Source organism: Anarhichas minor, unplaced genomic scaffold (assembly GCF_050575085.1).
Source record: "Anarhichas minor isolate MPS153535 unplaced genomic scaffold, ASM5057508v1 ptg000025l, whole genome shotgun sequence".
Lineage (NCBI taxonomy): Eukaryota > Metazoa > Chordata > Actinopteri > Perciformes > Anarhichadidae > Anarhichas > Anarhichas minor.
The window spans coordinates 4,691,501-4,697,500 of record NW_027466471.1 but is presented as its reverse complement, the minus strand read 5'-3'; the positions used below and the strand labels follow the sequence as shown (position 1 = coordinate 4,697,500).

Here is a 6,000-nt window from a genome sequence, read left to right as displayed (position 1 = left end):
ATAAGATACCATAAGATAAGATAGCATAAGATACCATACCATACGATGGCATAAGATAGAAGGAAATTCTTGTGCCAGAGATCGATGAAAGATTACAACAGAAGAAGAAAAAACAACAAAGGTTATAAAGACATGTAAACAATAGAGTAATAAATATGTATAAAAAGTAATACTGACACCAGTACAAAATAGAATAGCAAGATAAATGTAGTAAAATAAGTCAACTAAATTAACTAAATAGCAAATTAAAACAAGAGTAAAAATGAGAAGTAATACTAACACCAGTGCCTAACAGAAACTAAAAAAGAAGGTTTTTGAGACATACCCTGAATATTTATAACACCTTGATTTATAATATGTTAATTTGAATTGAACCTATCTAGCACTTTTGAGGGGTGCTATATAAATAACACGTTTTACAGTCAATATATTGACAGGAACAGACTAACACGAGACACTGTGTAAATGTCTAACCCGCCTCCAGAGAACCACACAGTCGATCATGGCCCTCCACCAAGCACAACCAGAGACTCCACAGAGGACACGGGGAAACACGACACCGGAGAAAGCACAGAACGAGTGTGTGGACGAGGAACGGTGAGTGACTGGAGCGTCGGCGCCGACACATTAACCAGGCCTTTTTAATCGGGTCTTCAACTGTCTAAACAGGGAAACTCAACGTGACAGCTGCAGCTGATGCTCGGGCCATTCTGAAGACCTCACGCCGCCGCTCCCAGTGGTGCACGTAAGAAGTATTTCCTCCGAGATGAAATAATAATAATAATAATACATTTTATTTATATAGTGCTTTAAAAGGCACTCAAAGACACTTTACATGGTAAAAACAGAAACAATAAAAGCATTTATAATAAAAACAAAATCTACAACATGACAGTAAGAAAAAATAAACACGAAGAGAAAGAAAACATACATGACTGACTTTAGAGGTTAAAAGCAGATTTAAATAGGTGAGTTTTAAGTGCAGTTTAGTGAAATAGTTTAGTGGTAACCTGTGGAGTCCTCTTATTGACCGCTGTGCTACAGGAGACTCAAAAGGTTCCCCAGTCCTAAAAGAAGGTAAAATGTCAAGTAGTCAAAAGCCTGCCTCAACAGCCTTTTTCAGGGTTACAGGATGTAGTAGACTGAAACCAAAATGACAAATCAGAGAGCCGTACGTCGTACATGTCGACCTTCACCCCGATAAGATATACAATTTCTAGATGGATATTTCTCACTTGGTAGAGGACATCAATACGGTTTTTCGCTCAGTACCCGACACATCGCTGCTGGAGACCAAGGGCGCATTGCTGGGCCCGCTGGAGATAAGGGATGCGCGGGAGAACCAGAACCAGGAACCAGGACTGCACGTAGCAGACACCTGCTGCAGTAAAATAAGAGGTTTTCTAAAGCAGTGGTTCTCAAACTTTTTCTGTCACGCCCCACTTTGGAGGAAGAAAAATGTTCATGCCCCACCGCCCACAAAAAATAGCTTATTGTGGCTGCAATTCACCTGTTTTGCACTGAATATCTTTCTAAGATAATAACAATAAACTGCAACCTGTGAAAAACTAAACAAAACAAGTTCAAATATTTGGCAATAAAGAGTTTTACTGAGTTTTACACTGCATATCTTTTCAAAACAACAATAATGTGCATTCTAAAAGTAAAATAGCTGTGATTTAACAGCACGTGGGACTGTTGGGACTGTTAGTACACTGGCTGTGGTCATCACAGTGAACAGTGTGTACAGTGTGATGAGAGGGCATGTGAGCCCTTGCTGCTGTACTTTATCTCCTTGGAGCAGAGGCTGCATTCAGCATACCCTGCCTTATCAATGTATTTAAAACACTGTGACAGCAGGAAGCTGTACTCACGTCTGTTTAGACCTCCACCTTTATCCAGGCCCAGCTCCACCTTTATCCAGGCCCAGCTCCACTCACAGCTCAGCCCTGCGTCAAGCTGCGCTACACAACCAGCCTCCTCTTCCTGAAGCTCTTTGACCTCATCATCTCATCAGTATCTGGGCCTTTCATTCTACTTTGAGTTAAAACAAACAACCTGCAACCAGATCCGCCGGTGTTCTGGTTTAACGTTAACGAGTGACCGTGTGAACTGAAGTGGAACACGGGGGGGGGGGGCTTCATGTTACGGGCTTCATGTCACGTTACGTTTTTTCCTCCTAAATCGTGATAATGACGAACGTTAACAGTCCACGAAGTTCCGCATGCAGTGGACGTTAACTTAACCCAGCAAGTCTGAACGGTAACGGGACATAACGTAACTTAAACTGTAACGGAGGGAAAGACGGTGTAGACATCTTAACGCTGATTGGCCAAGACTCGACACGTCACATCAGAGATGTTTTATTGTGAAGATCACGACATCACCTTTTCTCCTCGTCTCACTCCAACCTGAGAAACGCTGGCTGGCCAGTTGACCGCCCCCCCAAAAAAAAAACCCTCTACGGATCTACACGATTCACGTGGATGATATATTTTGATTTAAAACGGCGAATTTCGCCGAAAAGCGACAAGTTTGCAGGTATGAATAAAGTTCTTGAAATAAAAAAATTCTGCATTTCCCCCTGCGCCCCACCTGCAATACCGCCGCGCCCCACTAGAGGGGCGCGGCCCACAGTTTGAGAACCACTGTTCTAAAGGGACTCTGGTGCTTGGAAACACTTCCACTTTCGTCCACAGGGACCGCCAAAGTCAACACAAAACGAAAGTTCCTTGTAGTAGCTTTAACTCAATGCCTGTCGGTAAAAATAGGAAATACAGGCATGACGAGTGGTATCCATCGTCTCATCCAACTCTGGGAAACAAATGGAATGTTTGCCCAAAGATGTCAAACAATTCCTTTAAATTGTATGATTTCTGGGATGGCAGGACACCAAAGCTCCTGCATGAAATAATGTAAACGTATGTTCATGTTACATAAATAAAGAACAGCACAAACTACCGTCTTGGCCCCTTCTCTCTCCTCGAACACGAGTACACGTCTAAATGTGTGTAGCGCGGTTTGAGCGTGGAACACACAGCTTTGACCTTGAGTAGCAAATCAACAGCTACATACATCGATTTTTACATTCAGAGAGCAGAGTATGCGCCAGGATCCAGTTTCAGATTCATGTGTGCGATGCAGGCCAAGCAGAGCTCATATAAAAATGGATTTCTTGCCAATAGATCGGCCATATGATGGTGTCCTCACCATCTCTGGCTGCACAATCAAGCCGTGTGACTTGTGAACGTTCGCACGGCTCCAGTGGATGAATCACTGGGACCTTGAAAACGTCTAAGAGTCTTTTGAAAGCAAAGAGTAAAATAAATAAAGAAAAAGAGTTACGCAAAATGTTATGCAACCGCCGTGAAGGTTCTCTTTTCAACTGGGTGAGAATGTACATCACGATTATGCTGCTGCTCTGCTGCTAGAATGCTGAATGTAATTAGAAAAAAATGCTGAATTAGAAAGAAATGTCAGCAGTGGGATCTTTGCCAGAGGGAAGGAATTACTCGTCTGCTCAATAAAATAATTTACAAGCCACTCACAGGGGGACAAAGTATGTCTTGAATAGTTTTTATAGAGTTATCATTCAGACATGCACATATTTCCCGCCGGCTGCTTTCACAACTGCACTAAAAAGGAATTTCATGGTTCATTTTAATTTCTAATAAACAACAAAATAAGAGTTTACCATGTTGAAATTAAAAACACTGATACTGTGTCATAGAGCCCTGCACGAAGACTTTCTTTTCTTTTCGGGACTTTATCCATCTGGAGGATTCTGGACCACACAACAAAAAACATGTTCGGCTATAATAAAAAGGTTGAAGCGCTCAAACGGCTTCCCATTTTCAGCTCGGGTGGATCTTTTAGAACGTTCTGCACAATGAGAACCACTGCCGCTGTCCAAGGTGCTGAACCCGAGACCACCGGGATGTGGGAGCTGTCCGAGGTTGATCGCTGTTGTTCACACCAGGTGAATTTCAGACATGTATGGCAGGATTTTAGGTGATAAATTATTATGATATTGTTTTGAAGTCATTATGAATATCCCATTATTCTCACCATTTCTTATGCAATCAGCTTTATGAGATTTTCTTATTTTGTAAATTTCTGTAACTGTTTGTTGAATACAAACTTTACTTTCTGGGGGTGGCTGTAGCTCAGAGCAGGTAGTTAACTGATCACTGCCGGTTTATTGCCCCGCTCTTTGTGTACTTGAGCAACTCATCACTGTCCTCGAAGTAGCTTTCAAAGGGCGGGCCAGCACCTTGCCATGGCAGTGGTGTGTGTGTGTGCGGGAGGCAAACTGCAAATCGATATTTTTTTTTCCGCTAAAGTGGAAGAGCACTGTTATGTACTGTAAGTGCAGTCCGTTCACCATCTCATACTCTGCTTGAAATAAACCGGCCCTCTAAAAAAGCTACCCCAAATAAAAACACTGGAAATTGACAGACTCTCTGAGGCAACATGCTCTTGAGGATTATTTCTGGCAGACTCATTTTCTTCCTGTGTGTGTGTGTCAGGTGGTAAAACATAATGAGGGCACAGACAAAAAAAAAGGCTGAGACCTCTATGTCTAGAGGACACATCGAAGATTTTAATGAGGGGAATTGTGCAGTACATGTGGAGAATATAAAAATTCTCTTTTTTGGACAATCTTAACTATGCAGCCGCATCACCACCCGAGCAGAGCATCGTTACCGGGTCACAACGTTGACCTCTGGGAAGCGTTGGCCGTGTCGTGCTGCCGTGAACCGATAAAACTGATCACTGCCATCACCGATTGTTTGCCGTCGCTGCTCGCTCACTAATCTGCCCGAGATGCCGCTGCACCACAGCCGGTGCAGAAAACACTGTGTCACGAGCTGCAGTCTGCATTGACACATGGCTGCACAATCCGCACGCAGGATTCCCCCCCCTCCTCCTCTCATCAGCTGGGCACAAAGCTAGAACACGCAGGCAGCGTCAGATGATGACTCACGGCGGCACCGCTAAACTGGCACTGACTAATTGTTACATCTGAAGCGTACGCAACCGCAGCGCGTGCCTCCAAGGACACAGGATGCTCACGTCTACCGGAAAGTTTAAAAAACAACAGAGAGATGAAAAAAAAAGCCTGGAAATCAACTCCACTCACCTTCATGTCTCCTCAGTGGAGGGTGAGAAAGTGGTGGGAGACGAGTGCATGTCAGAGACGAGATGGAGAAACGGTGGGGAGAGAGAGAGAAAAAGATGAAATGGACCAGGGGAATAAAAACCAGGAGGGGAGCATGTGACGTGACGGGGGGGGGGGGATTCTGAGTGGAAGAGAACAGCTGATGACAGGAGGAGAGGAAGAAAGAGAGAGGCTTGGTGAGAATATCAGCAGGTTGTGGTGCTGTTGCGAGAGCGAGAGAGAGACAGAGAGAGAAGCGCAGCCAGCTGAGTCTAGACTGCCTCTTAAAAGGGAAGTATCCTCATTCACGGCGCGCACCAGCCAATGGCGAGCGGCGGACGGAGAGGAGGCAGCCAATGGCCGCGGAGCTGCGTGTGGATGTGTCGTGCGGCCTGGAGAAAAGAGAAAAGGCATGCCGACGGATCAAGGGTGTTCCGAGCACCGGCGTTCCCCTCGGTCACTCTGGTGGATATCTAATATGCAGACGCATGTTCAAGAAGGAGAGCTACAGTGCGAGTTACACAAGAGTCATGTGATGAGATGAGCCTAGCCACACACACACACACACACTATCTCAACAGTCGTTTGGCTGCCATCCACACGTCAGAGAGAGACCCCCCCCCCCCCACACACACTCACACACAAAGACCTCAGACATTAACGAGCCTTTCTATTGTACTGGAGTTTGAGCTTTCTGGCAGCTTTCTGTTTGAGCTTTCTGGCAAACTATGATTTCAGCGCAATACTCCGGACTGAAAATGATCTTTTTAATAGTTTTTTCAACTTTGGGAAAAATGTACCCCAAAAAAAACCTGCCTTGCACAAACTCCTCAAGTTGT

The 6,000-nt window shown here is 44.5% G+C and overlaps 1 protein-coding gene across 1 annotated transcript in view; it reads right to left on the bottom strand.

Annotated features, from left to right (window-relative positions):
• slc20a2 (solute carrier family 20 member 2) overlaps positions 1 to 6,000 on the bottom strand; it is a 56,922-nt gene that overhangs the window by 21,550 nt on the left and 29,372 nt on the right. The window lies entirely within an intron of this gene.